This window comes from Ambystoma mexicanum, chromosome 3p (assembly GCF_040938575.1).
Source record: "Ambystoma mexicanum isolate Mex_15411 chromosome 3p, UKY_AmexF1_1, whole genome shotgun sequence".
In the NCBI taxonomy this organism is placed as follows: domain Eukaryota; kingdom Metazoa; phylum Chordata; class Amphibia; order Caudata; family Ambystomatidae; genus Ambystoma; species Ambystoma mexicanum.
The window spans coordinates 440,274,519-440,288,953 of NC_090925.1; positions in this window are offsets into that span (position 1 = coordinate 440,274,519).

The window sequence follows — 14,435 nt, forward strand, 5'->3', positions numbered from 1 at the left end:
AATGGATAGCAGATATATTTAAGTTTCTGGGAGCTTTACTAGCAATGGTATTGCTAGGATTCTGTGTTATCAGATAATCATTACACAGTGCCTTAAAACTGCGAAGAAAGCCATAGGGACGAAAATAATGGTTGATGTCGAACCAGGATGGAACCGCAGAGACCTGACTGATGAAGAAATAAGAGACTTTGTGAAGGCCAGCAAATTTGCGCCAAAAGGAACAAGGTTCACATATCCTAATAAACAAAGAAGGTATGAAGGAAAATGGATCTACTGCAGTCCAAATGGACAATGTCAGCTAATGACATGGAACAAAGACGAACACGTGAAAACAGCAGGGAGTTTGAAAGGGGTGGCAAAAATATGGACTCCAAAGACTCACACATTCACACCATCATGTACAAACCCTGAAGACGATGAACATAACACCGAAGAATCAAAGGAAATAAATGCAAAAGAGATTGCAGAAGTGGTCGGTGAACCGACCAGCGGGGGTAGTGTATAGGAGGTGCCAGACATGGCCTGCACCCCTGCCCCTCATTTCGAGGTACCAGGAATGGACTCTCCCAGGTATGTGACGTATGAGGAGCAGATGAACCAACAAAGAACTGCACAGGGACTCTGCCCAGTGTACATCAGAAGATCCATACCGGTAGAAGCACCCATAACCAGACAGCCCTGGGCAGCACAGTACCCTATCAGACAGCCGTACCAGCTGCTGAGACGAAATGAAGAGTACCTAGAGACGGTCCATGAAGAGACCCAAAGAGCTGTAATGGAAGGCCAGTGGAAATGGCACAAGGGCCTGGACAGACTTGCGAATGAACGAAAGCAGCTATTGAAGATAGCACGCCAGTGCGAGTAGCTATGAAAATAGATATAATGGACACAGGAAAGAGACGATGTTAAAACGTGAGGAAACGTTACTATGAGACAAGATGGAAGTAACCAACCAGTTAAACACATGTAAATAGGATTGGAACGCAAGAAGCTAAGAAAACGATACTGCTTGCAATGCTTAGTAGAAGAATAGAGCGGCAAGCGCCAACTATATCTACCTCAATAAGGCACGCTATACAAATGTGACTCCATTTTGTAAAAGCAGAAGTGTGCCCAGGCGGCCAGAGGCCTAACAGGCCTGGTTTCCTATTGTAGCCAAAGCCAGGAGAAGGAGCGGAATCGAAACTCAACAAAGAGCAGCTCATGCCTGGGAAATCGAGGTCAACCAGAGAAAGGGAGGAGAGCGTCAGCTAACAGGAATCGAAACTTCAGAGCATACCAGCCTGCCCCGTGAAGGTCAAGATAACGGAGGCCCATGCAGGTGGTGAGGCCTAAAACAGAATTAAATACACTAAAAGCTGGAAACTGAAGCAGATTCACGGTGAACAGACATGTGACCAAGACAGGCGCAAAGAATTACCAACGTCTGATGTCACCCAGATTCAAGGGTGCCATAAATTCCCCAGATAAGAGGCTACAGTTTCGAGGCCATGCCCAGCCAACTAATTGACACATATCCCCAAGATACTGATTGATGGAAGGGAGGCAGGGTGAAACTTGGGACGCCAGGCACACAGATGTCCATTCTACATGCTGCTAATTAAAAGTGGAAATTCATGTCTTGGGGTCTAACCTGTCCAATCACAATGCACCAAGTTATCTAGGGTCCTATATATCGTAGAACCAATGAGACGTTGTACTTGTAGTGACGTCTATCATGTGTAATGTAGAGGGAGGGGTGTAGACGCCCACCCGATAAGAGCTATCCAATCCGCATGCTCCATTATCATATACAGATATAACACCTATATTTAAGTTACCTTTCCTAACCAATTATATTGCATGACAAGTTTTTTAGAATTAGACATCAATGATGACGAGTTTTGTATATAGAAATTGCTGTTCAACTGTAGTTCAAGGAAGTCGGAGCAAGACAGGTGATCGCAACGATGCTGATTCCCAACTGCTTCCCTGTTTGATGTACTTGTCATTAAACAGACTTCTCTTTGCCAAATTACTGAGTCCTCATTATTGAGTCGTGTTGGAGTAAGTGAATCCTGCACCCCCATCCCTCACGTGGTGCAGCTATCTTGTTTTAAAGGTACTAGTGGGTGAGCACTGACCTATGGGCCCATCGGTGGATATCTCGTCCTCTTTTACAAGAGAGAACAGTACATTGAAAGATCCTAGCAGGCTCTGGGACCCTCTACCTCATCCCAGTGGGGACACCCTGAGAAGTGGAAAATAATTGGAGAATAATCGTTTGTATGAACTATATGACCTAATGAGTAGGCTGAGGTTGTGCTAGCCTAAGAACATTTTGGTTTACCTGAAGAACAGATCTGTGAACCATTTTCTCCTGAGTTTAGCCTTCGACACCCCTGGAGTGAAGAGACATTTATTTTGCACAACCGTTTGTTTTCCCTTTTTGGAGCACATTTTTTAACTTTGATTTGAGCCACTTGCAGCCAGGAGACGGGAGCTATTCTCCTGGGTTGTGCAGAGACTCTTGCATTAGCTCTTGTATTCTAGTCGTAGGGATAGGTGAGGCATTTGACCATGATGAAAAATGTGTTTTGAACTTGACTGACATCCTGATAGACCCAAGTTTTGTTGTTTTAGGTAGGGAAACCACTGTAGATAGGGATAGATAGGTTTATTTTTTTATTTAAATAAAAGTTTGTAGAACAAACATGGCACCTCTTGGTCAGACTTTCATCCCTAGACCGCCACCATAAGCGAACATGGAATGCCCAGAGCTATTTTGAACTTAAGATATATTTAAAATTGATCATGGAAATGAATGCATGTGTGTGAGAAATAGAGATTGATGAGGGGAGGTTAATTTCAATTTCTGAAAACAAGCTGCCTGTAATTGTGTAAAATTGCAGTGACTTCCTCTGCATAAAGTCTTGGGACCACCTTTAAATGCTCTATTCAAATAAATTTGAGGTTTTAGTAAACTGCCTGTTTCTTGCCCAGAATTAAACAGTATTTATGGGGGCATGAAATTGGAGTGACTACTTAATGAGCAAAGCAGATATTAATATATTAACCAGAATATTTCTTATAGCCTTTATTGGCAGATTCTACAAGGACACAGCCTGCAAGGGCAGGTTTGTAAGACATTGGCCTGGAATATTACTGGCATTATGAGCAAATATAATGTTATTGGCTCAGCCTTTATTAACATTATTTTATAAAGTGGCATATGAATATTACTGGCAATATGGTTAAAGGAAACCTGAGTATTTTCAGGTGAAGACAATGGGCCTCATTATGGGTCCGGCGGTAACCCTACCGGTGCTACCGGCGGGTTGCCCCAGGACCTGTAAATATTTACGGGCGCCTGACTTCCTGATGCCACTGGGAGATTACAACTCCAGCGGCCCGGAAAGTCAGGCACCAGTAAAATGTAAGTCCCCATTGGTAACGGTGCTGGTGTTTTCGTGACCGGTCTGTCTACCATGGCTGCTTTGCCCGGCAGGATCAGACCTGTCGGGCACGGCGGCTGCAGCAGGCAGACCTGTAATATGTCAGTCCGGAAACACCAGTGCCTGTAAGCTTACCACCACCCTTGTTTCTGGACAGGCAGGGTCATAATGAGGCCTAATCACCTATAGGGGCACATGCAAAATAGACATGTTTTTATCCAGAGTGATGGCAGTATTACTGGCATCATGGACAAAGAGAATGTGAGTGTTCTTAAAGGGGGGTATCGGCATATAATGGCACAGACTGCATGGGTATGTTTGTATAGCGTGGCATGGCTTTATTTCTGGCATTGTGGGCAAAGACAATGAAGTGTTTTTGTATAAGAATACTGCCATCAACTGTAACTTCCACCAAGGGCATTTTTTGTACAGTGGCATGGCAATAATACTGGCATTGAGGTCAAAGTCAATTTAAGTATTCTTAAATGGTATAAAAGCTTTTCTTGGAAAAGCTATCATCAATATATTTTCATATAGTGGCATTATGAGTAAATCGACTGTCAGTGTTCTTGCATGGGATGAAGGTATATATTGGCACAGCCAGCATGGGTATATTTTTATACAGTGGCATAGCAATACAACTTAAGTATTTTTATGTGGGATCCTGGAGTTTGTTCGTACAGCCTGATTAGACATGTTTATAAAGTGACATGGCATAATTACTGGCATGTTGAGCAAAGCCATTGATGGCCTCTACTAGCAAAAACTGCATAGGCATGTTTGTACAGTGACCGGGCAATATATGTCTGGCATTATGGGCAAAGACAAAGGGAGATGTTACGTTTGGATACTGCCATATAGTGTCACTGCCCGCATGGTCATATTTTATACAGTGGCATAGTGGCATTTCTGTATTTGTAGGCATTGTGAGTGTTCTTACATGGGATAACATCCTATATTGGTACAGTCAGCAGCAATACATTTTCATTCAGTTGCATGACAAGATTATTGGCATTATGGGCAAAGAGAATGTGGGTTTTCTTAGGTGAGGATTTTGGTCTATAATGGCACACACCATGGACATGATTTCATACCGGGGCTAGTCAATTATACTGTCTTTATGGGAAAAGCCAATGTATGTGTTCTTATGAAGAGATACTGGCCCTCATTACGACCCTGGCGGAAATCGAAAAACGATGGCGGAAATGCAATACCGCCATCGAATAGCGCTCGGTGCGATTATGACCCGTCACCGTAAAGTACGATGCCATTAGCGACACCGTAGTGAACGCCAACGCTAACTGCACCAAGTACGCGCACGCGCGCCAAGCGAAACCGTAATTACCACCATGGCGCAACGGTACGGGAATTCTGACCCTAGCGGACATGTACCTAACGCCATCAAGCATGGCGGAAAGTACCATTCCGCCATGGTGAGAAGTACGGCATCGCGAACCAACCGTAAAAGGCCCTACAGAGTGCCTGTACACCACTCCCTGGCCACATTGCACAACTCCTCGTAGGTTTAATGAAGTCACACAATGCAACCAGTGAAATGTACAAGTCACCCATGCATGCCAACGAACAAATGAATGTAGGGGCTCCAAGTGCCATGTGAGTGGCCATCCATATTAGCCATGGCACCATTGCCGTACTGATGCAGCACAGGCATGTGAAGCTTCAAGTACAGCAACATGAACTGAAAACTGAGACAAACAAAAACAGGCCCCCCATCGCTTGACACCAGTGTAAGGCAACATTCAAAGCAGTATCCTGAGTGAGACTGCACCAGCCCTGTACTCCTGCCAGTAAACAAACCAACCATCAGCATAAGGATGTACCACACAAGTTGGCAGAGTGACTGAGCAGCCAGGCTCATCTCAAGAGGGGCCGATGGGAGCTGCAGGGCACAGATGGCACGAATACAGAAGCTATTCCAATGGACATGACCTCAGTCTCCCTCCTAGAAACGCACGCAAACACAGGCACCTGTGACCAGCCATTTTCTGATAATCACATCATTCCACCAATCCACCTGGCTGACCGGCATCTGTTACACAAAATCTAATCCCCCTCCCATGAGCATGACATCATTAAAATAGTCATAATGGCAGGCCCTATCCCTGACCTCACTGGGCTTCGTAGGCAAACGCGCCCAGTACAGTACCACGCAACTATACTCAGAAGCCGGAACCCAAAGCAGATCTTCTCACAATACATCGCTCCACAAATAGGAATATGCTACATTACTTGCAAAGAATAACGCTACACGGTCAATATCACAATCAAAATTTAATGCACAACAAAATCACCAGGCCCATACAGCCATTAGGTCATGAACTCCAAAATATATTTCATTATTGTGTGCTGCATCCGCAATAAATGACCAGCTTCTTCTTGTGTGACGCCCTGTTCCTTCATGGTACACAGGGGCTACATTCACGTTCAAAAAGGCAACATGGAAGCGCCTAGAACCGCAGGGCCTTCCCATTAGGTAGGCACTAGTCCAGCTGAAAGGTCGAAATGTTGCTCCTAGCCACTAGTACTGCGTGAGGGCATGTGGGCCATTGGCGATCGTCCCACAAGATCGTAATGGTGCTCCACTGATTAACACGAAGCAGCAGGTGTCGGGAGTAAAAGCCATCTGCAGGAGTGGCATACAGATGGCAGCGGCAAAAGGGGAGGAGATACCTGTCACCCAAATGAAATGAAAAAGAATAGTATGGGCATCAGAACTCCATTTGAATTACTCACTTCAATGATCACACTAAATCCACAGCCATATGCATGCTAGCCCACTCAAAAGGATCAATCGCACACAAAAATCACTTGCGAATCATAACTATATAAATCAAGGTGAAAACACTATTACAAACGAGTGTTTGTGTGCATGCGTCTGTTAAAACAGAATCCATCAGATGGGATTAGTAACGTGCATAGACACAAGTGTCCGAAGGCGCGTCGAGACAGGGAGGGTTCAACAAGGGCAGATAGACGATGGTCCCACTATGGCAGCCCTGCATCACATAGCGCAGGGGAAGTGGATAGATTCCAAAAAGCCATGTACATGGCAGACTCTCCATTAAATCATCTGTCCATGCATCCATACATCATTCCCTCATCCCTGTATGAAAACGCCTCATTAATTACTCACATAACATGTGAAACTTCCATTGAGTCTGTGCGTAATGCAGTCTGCAAAATCCTCTGTGCTCCAGGCCGGAATTCTAGTGTTGTGAAGTAACATGTATTTGGGAACGTCCTGCCTTATCCTCCACTACGCTATTGCGCATCCCATACTATTCATATCAATCATTGCATTCTCGCCATGGCCCCTGTCCCAAGGACATTAAACAATAGAACTTTATATCTGCAGTCAGACCTGTGGGCGTCTCCTCGCCGCTAGCTGGAAACCGAAAGCGCTGTCCTTCGAATTCCTCATTTGCAACATCACGTCGAAAATGCATCTGTGACCGCATGAAATCACAAATTCATCCATGTAGTGCGGCAGTGTGTGAAAATGGCAACTGGCTTCACTCACAAATGGGACGCCCCGCCCGTCGGTGAACCGCGGTACAGTGCTGCATGAGGGTCCACCGTTAATCGAGTACTACATTCCACTGACCCTTCACAAGTTTGTTCGCGACTGCAAAAATAGTATGTGAAACAATGGGACCATAGCATAATGAACATATGAACCAATATCTCACTTCCATCGGGATGAAATACATGATTGTAATAGCAAGATGCCATGCGTCGAATTGCAGCGTTGTGTGCGGGACGTGCTCGCCCAAAGGGGATTGCAGCTTGCACAGGTGGAATGAATTACCACAGGTGGAGGCTATACAGCTTGAAAACACATAAATTGCACACCCAACCCCCTCCCACAACCACACCCACTCCAAAATGCTACCGGCAGGACTAGCGATGTTGGCCCTGGGGGACCTGATAGCACTGCAAGTACTCCAACTTCAAGAAGAAGACGAACACCAACTACTACAACAACCGGCCGCACAGAGGAGACGCAGGAGGAGGAGGAGGGCAAGGCAGGGCCAGCAAGGCCCACCAGCACAGCCACTACCACCACGCAGGCAGCCCGCAATCCCACGCCTCCGAGCACATCCGTTCAACCTCACTGATGAGCAGATCCACACCCTCTACCGTTTGGACCGGGACACCATAACCGCCATTGTGGACATGACACACGCTGACCTTGTCAGCATGATAGATAGCCCAACCGCCATCCCACCCCTACTGAAGGTGGTGTCTGTACTCCACTTCCTGGCCACAGGCTCCTACCAGCACACAGTCGGACAGTTGCATGGCATTTCACAGCCACTGTTGTCACGGACACTATTGCAAGTGCTCGATGCCCTCCTGAAGCACGCAGACGACTACATCTCTTTACCACGCTCGGAGCAGGAGATTACAAACACAAAAGTGGGATTCCATGCACTTGGCGGCATACCGGGTTGCATTGGTGCCATCGACTGCACCCATGTGGAATTGGTTGTCCCACATGCCATGGAGGCCCAGTACCGCAACCGAAAACAATATCATTCTCTTAATGTACAAATGGTGTGTGACTCCAACAGGATCATTACACATTGTTGTGCCCGATTTCCTGGATCAACCCATGATTCCATGGTCTTACGGAACTCTACAATACCACGCTACATGGAGCGACACGCAGGGAACAGATCCTGGCTACTCAGTGAGTCTCATTTCATGCATGATAATGTGGGGTATGTGATGCGGCAATGACCTGGCAGGAAGGGGGGGGGGTGCTTACGTAGCAATGGCATTCCTCAAACATCCTTTATTGTCCACATACAGGTGATGCCGGGTATCCACTGAAGAGATGGCTCCTTACACCACTCCGGAACCCACAGAACCAGCATGAGGAGGACTACAACCATGCCCACTCACGTACCCGTGTAGTCATAGAACAGGCATTCGGCCTACTGAAGGGTCGTTTCCGCTGCCTCAGCAGGTCTGGCGGGGCACTCCTGTACCGCCATGAGAAGGTTGCAAAGATGGTCATGGCATGTGTCATGCTACACAACATGTGCGTACGTAGAAATGTGCCCATGCCCCCTGACGCAGAACTGCAAGCACCTGAATATGGTCATGATGAGGGTGGGGATGTGGCAGCACCTCAAGGAGTCCGCGAGGCACAGGAGGGCCGTGAAATTCGTCAGATTATCATAGATTCATGCTTCTAGCACTCACGCCTGGTGGCTGATACATGGACACGGGACTTGTGGCACTGTGTGTGTCTGGAACATGCACAATATGGACTGTACGCCTATAATGGCCTCGTACACAAAGTTCAATGTCCACACATCTCATTGGATGATAGTGAAATGTTTATCGCATATGTGAAATTATGTTACACACCCCATCGACCCGCCACCCAAGTAAGCCCAACACACCCCCTCCACCCTCCTACCTCCCCCCCGAACACCAGTGTCCAAAGATGCTCATTGTCAGTGGGCAGACGCTATTGCAAGCCCCCTCTCCGGGTATCAGGGGCACCCCTGCCTGTGGAGCGCAGGTTCCTCCCAGATCTACGTTGGGGGCTGCCCTGGACGGAACTTGCAGCGGATGATGTCTCTGCCTGCTCACATCCATGCATGTCCCTAAGGGTTTGTGAGAGCTCAGTGAGCACACGGCGCACAGCGGCAAGTTCAGCACATACGTCTTTGGACGTCGCATGCAGTTCCCCCCTCAGGCTCTCGGTGCTTCTCTCCATTTGTACTCTCAGGCTCTCGGTGCTTCTCTCCATTTGTACTCTCAGGCTCTCGGTGCTTCTCTCCATTTGTGCCCTTAGTGTCTCTGTACATGTTTCTATGGCTGCCTTAGTACCCCCACATTCATCAGCATGGTCCTTGAGGAGCGTGGCCAGTTGCTGCTGTTGCACGATCACCTGGTCGAGGGACTGTTGCCTCTGCTGGGCCATGGACATTTGCGGTGGTGTCACAGAGGGGCTGATCACCTCATGTTGCCTTGACACAGGGCTTGTGGGGGATGGCCAGTCGTCGTCTTGTGGGTGCCCCTGCGTGGTATCCTCATGGTGTACGGGATGAAACAAACAGGGGGATTGAGACAGGTCATGGATGGATCCTACATCGACATCACCGTTTTCTGTGTCGGAGCATGCTGCCATTAATGCAGTGTCACCTATGGTGCTGCTGCCACCAGAAGCAGTGCCTTCTGTGGCATCCATTGGGGGGGCCTGTGGTGGTGCTGTTGTGGCCATGCTGGGTGCTGGGGTGCCTGTTGAAGTCCCCTCCTGTGTGCTGCCACTTGATTTGTGCTGCTGCCGTGTCTTGATCCGTGCAGCTGAGGTGGAGGGTCTTTGGCCGTTGGTCTTGGCCCTCTTTGCAGGTGTGCTGGTAGGGGTGTCCTGGAGCTCGTCGTTTGAATCGGACCCTGTGGTGGAGTAAAGGAGGGCGAGCGTTATTAATGGGTCTGTGGAAATTGGAATGGCAATGTATCACATGCATTGGGGTGGTACCTGAGGGTGATTTGGGTCAGGGCCTTGGAGGTGTTTTCATTTTTGTGTGGATTGAGGATGCAGTTGTTTTGCAGCCTGCAGTTAGGGGGTGCCTGCTGCACGTGTAGAGGGTGTTTTTAGGAATTTTAATTATTTATTTATTTAATGTGACTTTTAATGTGCGCTATCAGGCCAATGTATGTGGACGTTCTCCTGGACATGTGTTTCTGTTGCACTATGTGGACACATGGTACTTCACATGATTGGACATTGTGGTTTTAGCATTGTTTTATTTGGGACACCTACCTGATTCTTCGGATGTCTGCACTCCTTTCTCCATCCCTCCGACTCCCTCTATGGTCTCCATTCCAATGGTGGAGGCACAGATTTCTTCCCAGGGGGTCAACTTGATGGGTGATTCCGATCCTCCCCCGGTAGCTGTGGCAATGTTACGGTTGGCGGATAGTATGCTCCGTACGCGTATCCGCAAGTCGTCCCATCGCTTTCGGCATTGCTGTGGGTTGCGGGGTGCGGTCCCCACCGCACTTACCCGCTGTGCCACCAGGGCCCATATGGCCTTCTTGTTCGCAAGTGCCGTCCTGGTCATTTGCGTCGAGAAGACGACGGCAGCATTCTCCTGGAGGGTCTCTGTGAGCACCGTGAGTTCCTCACGGGAGAAGTGGACCTGCCGCTTGCGGTCGCACGCTTTTTTCGCTACTTTTCCCATTGTTTTTGGTTTCACTAGGGTGGATGACGGGTTGGGATGTGTCTCAGGGTAGTATTTTTAATGGTTGTGTGGAAATTCTGATTTTATAGGTGTACGGCGTGCTGTTTCCCGTTCCGGGACCATGTTTTTGCTTCCGTTTCCGTATATTTACGGTCACCGTATTTTCCGATTGCCGCTCATTACGGTGACCGCTATGATCGGTGGCGGAATTGCACCTAGGTCGCCGTACGACGGCGGTGAGGGGCGTTTTGGGGACATTTCCGCCATCGCAGACTTTGCACTTCCGCCATGGCGTAGTGCTCGTGCCCGATGGGTCAGAATTAGCCGCACTTTACTCCGTCGTGCAATGGCGGAAACGCTATTTACGCTATGGCGGTCAGGTCAGTTGCTTTCCGCCAGGGTCGTAATGAGGGCCACTGTCTTATAGTGGAACAGCAGCATGAGCATGTTTTCATACAGTAACATGGCGATATTACTGGCATCATATGCAAATATTATTTGGGTGTATTTCCATTAGTTAGTGGAATATACTGGCACATCCTGCATGAACCCTTATGCAGCAGTATGGTAATATTTCTGGGTTTATGAACAGCGATAATGTGAGTGTTTTCATGAGGGGCTAATAGTCTATAGTGGCAAATGCATCAAGGGCATGTCTTCATACAGTGGCATCGCAGTATTACTGGCGTCATGGGCAAAGAGGCGAAGAGATAGCACATGTTCTTACATGGGGGTATTGGCCTATGATGTCACTGCCTTCATTGACATGTGTTTATAAAGTGGGATGGAAATATTGCTGTCATTATGAACAAAAACATCATGAGTGTTTTAAATGGGAATACTGGCATACAGTGCCACTGCCTGTATGGACACGGTTTTTATCCAGTTGAATTTCAATATTACTGGCATCATAAGCAAAGCTACTGAGAGCGTTCTTACATTAGAGTAAATCCTGCAGTGGCATAGCCATAATTAATATGCTTTCATACAGTGGCATGGCAATATTACTTTCATTATGGGCAAAGAAAATTAGAGTGTTATTCCATGGTAATACTGACTTACAATGGCACAGCCTACATAGGTACATTTTTTTCGATAGTGCCATGGCAATATTACTCGCATTGCGGTTAGAGTCAGCATGAATGTTCATAAATGGGGTTACTGGCCTTATTGGCAGAGCTATCAGGAACAGGTTTTCATACAGTGACATGGTACTATTACTGCCATTATGGGCAAAGCTAACATGAATGCTCTTTTTTTGGGTAACTGGCCTTCCGTTTCACAGCTTGCATGGGCATGATTTTATAAAGTGACATGGCATTATGGTTAAGGCCTCAAAGTCAGGCAGAAAACCATAAACATTTTCCACATAACAAAACCTTGTAGCAGGTCTCTGCATTTCCTTACTTAGGTGTAGGGCTGCCAAAACATTTAGCATGCACTCCACATATTTCCAAGCAGAATCAGCTGCTATAACTATTTATCGTTGCATCTGCAGCCAAAACCATTTATAGGCCAATTCATGGAATTAATGTGTGCCGAATATCTCTTTGCAAGCGTGCGAAAGCATGCGAATCGCAGCGCAAGTGCGAAAATCGCAGTGCAAGCATGCGAAAGCCGCGCACATCGATTCATGGAAGTCCGTGCGCGTGTAAATACTGGGATGTGCGCTAAAATCCTGCGTGGCGCACGCGGGCGCACACATCATCAAACGGCATGCGCTACGCGCAACAACGAAAGCGCACATAGCGTGGCGCACACAACAAAAGTAGGCGGAACACGGGGCGTAAAACATGCAGAATGGGGAACAATGCGTGAAAATGTGGGCATTACGGGGGAAGTACAGGAGGCAAATGCGCAGAACGCCCACACGCGCGCCTACAACATGTATTCATGGAATCGAACAGGGGAAACGCGTGCGCCAAAAAAAGACGCGCTAATCCAGAAACACGTACGCCAGCAGGAAGCAGTCGTATGCGGACCCGCGCAGCATAAAAGTGCACGCAAACAACAAACAAGCTCAGACTCTACAATCAATATACCTTTCCTCACAGCAGTGGTCGTGGGACACCGCAGGAGGAGGAGGATAGTCAGGGCCAGAATTTTTACATCCAGGACCAGCCTTTTTGGGATGCCTGATGACCAGGTGTATGGGAGGTACAGGTTTCCACCTCACATAATACTTGACCTGGTGAGTGAGTGGGAGGATGACCTCACATCACCCACCCTGTGCTCCCAAGCACTGAGCCCCTTGGAAAAGGTGCTCAATGTACTGCACTTCTTGGCCACTGGTTCATTTCGAGCCAACCTCACCATCAAAGAAATAGACAGCCACACTATGCCGTCAGCTGAACTACTATCCCTAAAACTAGAAATCGCTGCCTCACGTACTATCACGGTACACCTTATCTACAGACCCCCTGGTCAGCTAGGCACCTTCGAAGAAGACTTAACCACCCTCTTAAACACTAATGCCAAACCAGGTTCACAAATCATCCTATTAGGCAATTTTAACTTAGGCTACAAGGACCTAAAAGACTCCAATGCCTCCACCATAGCTAACACTATTGGGGAAGCAGGCCTCACTATTCGGAATAAAGGCCATACACACTCTAAAGGCTGCACACTGGATTGGGTTGCAGACATCAATTGCGTTTCCCTAATAACAGCAATTGAACCTTGTACATGGACAAATCTACTAAACCTCATGCTCCTCCTGCCCTCACCCGCTGTAAAAAAAATATAACACTTGCGAATCTTCTCCCCCTGATCCAACCTATCGCCAATCACTCTAGCCAGATCTCTAACCCTAATGATCTAGTCGACCTGTACAATAACACCATCAACTCGGCGATTGATGCCATTGTGCCGCTGAAACTCACTAAATCTAAACCCACTGCCCATCTTAACACCTAGTTCACTCCTACGCTAAAAGCCCTATGCAAAGAGAAACGGCACGCAGAAGCCTGCTGGAGAAAAAAACCCTTCTCCTCACAACAAAAACCTTCTCACTACCCTTACTAACAGCTACAAAAAACAAATCATTCAGGCGAAAAAAGAGACCTTTAATGACAGAATCAATAAAGCGAACTCGAATACCAGGGAAATCTTCTACATTCTGAGATAATTAGAATCCCCAATTGCACCCATAGACTCCTGTACCAAAGACAAAGCCTGGTGCACTAACATTCAAAAAGCCCTATGCAACAAAATCACAATGTTACAAGACAAAATATTAGCCAAAAAATCCGCCCTCCACAACATTTCCCTCTCCACGCAAAAAACCATCCTCCAGGAACTTGCCGCCAACCAAACTAAACCCCCTAACCAATTTAGCTTTAGAGCCATTTCTATTGTGGAAACCAAGAATATCATCATGTCCTTGAAACCATCCCGATGCCTTGGTGACACCTGCCCAGCCCCAATTATTAAAATGGCTGCACATGAACTAGCCCCCTTCGTCACATCATTTATTAACTCTTCATTTAAATCATGCTCTGTGCCAACCAACCTTAAAGATGCTTGGATATTACATCTCTTAAAAAAGTAAACCTGGACCCCAATGTCCCAACAAACTACAGGCCCATAACAACTGTCCTGTTCCTCCTTAAAATCTTAGATAAAGCCGCATATCTTCAGATCCAAGCTTATCTGGAGATCAACAATCTACTAGGGACAAGACAATCAGGATTTAGACCGAGACATGGAACCGAAACGGCTCTCCTTGATCTTAAAAACCAACTATACGAGCGCAAAGACAGAGGAGACATCTCTA